The following is a 1,430-nucleotide window of genomic DNA, read 5'->3' as shown; positions in this document are numbered from 1 at the left end:
ATATATATATATATATATATATATATATATATATATATGTGTGTGTGTGTGTGTGTATATATATATATATCCACTTCGGCCCATCAGATGTAAGTGAAAGCGTTGCCGCAGCTCGGCTGCACTCCGCGCCGCAAAGCAGCAGCAGCAGCAGCAGCAGCAGCAGAACGAGAAATATGGTTACCTTGAAATTCCCTCTCATACGGATGAGAAAAATAGCAAGCGGCGGTCAAGCCCTTGAGCACTGCGGGGCAGCTCCAGAGAAACTCTCCTCTCCCTCTCCCCCTCCCCCTGCCCCCCCGTGTGCTGCAACTCTGCTTCACAGTCGGTAGAAAGGAGGAGACGCGCAGCTGCCTATACACCGCGGCTATGCGCTGTGGTTTGGCTTCGATGAGGGTATCATCGTTGTGTTTCCCCCTCAAAAAAATTAAAAAAAATTAACTAAGTAGTGGCGAGGGAAACGGGAAAATAAATATTTTATTTACTATAAAAAAGTAAATTAGAAAGAAATACTGATTGACGAAACAATAACCTCCTTGTAAATATTATCATAAAGTGTTTATTCTCTCCGAGTGTAACAAAACATAAAAAGTATATCTGAAAGAAAGCCAGGGCCTCCACTCTTCCTCTCCCCGCGCTGCGCCTCTTATATTTAGACAAAAGCAAGATAGAAGGATACGTTCTTCATGGGTGCTTTCAGGTGTACAGACAGCTGCAGCTGTATACACTGCTGATACTACTTTCGTTTCAATGCCGCGCAGCAACCAGCCCGTGATTGGCTCCGCAGGGACTTGTACTAAGTCTTTACTCTGCGGGGGGAGAAACTAGCTGCATTAGTTAGAGAAATTTATAAAAAAAAAATAAAAAGTTGTTCTGTTTGTCTATGCTTTGAAAAATATGTTAAAGGATATAACTGATGCTATGCTGCATTATTTATTTATAAAGATGTTTTGTTTTGCGGTGTATAGAAGTTTGTTTGCTGCTGCCACCGATGATGCATGCGGTGCTACTACAGCTGCACTGAGTTAATATATTACGCTTTTAGGGTTTAAGGTTTAGGGTTTAGGGTCTAGGGTTTTAGGGTTTAGGGTTTAGGGTTTCAGAAGAGAACTCTCCTGGAGAGCAGCTGAGTTACCATGGGGCTGATCCTCATGCTGCTAGACAGCGGAGATGCATGCATGCAATCCAGCCCCATGCATGCACAATGCATGCGCTGGCAGTGTAAGTAATTTATTAAGCCCTTGTATGCAGCCTGCATGCGGAGAGAGAAACACACACACGAGTGCATGCATCCACCTGCGTACACACCGAGAACCCTAAAACTTTATTCAAGCTCTAGGAGCTTTCTTATGCTGCAGAGAGACAGAGACAGAGAAGAGAGAGACAGAGAAAGCCGCTGCAGCAGCCCCACAAAGACAGCAACGGGGGGGCAA

Source organism: Eimeria mitis, genomic scaffold, assembly GCF_000499745.2.
Source record: "Eimeria mitis Houghton genomic scaffold, Emh_scaff446, whole genome shotgun sequence".
Taxonomy (NCBI): Eukaryota; Apicomplexa; class Conoidasida; order Eucoccidiorida; family Eimeriidae; genus Eimeria; species Eimeria mitis.
Note: the sequence above shows the minus strand (reverse complement) of the source record.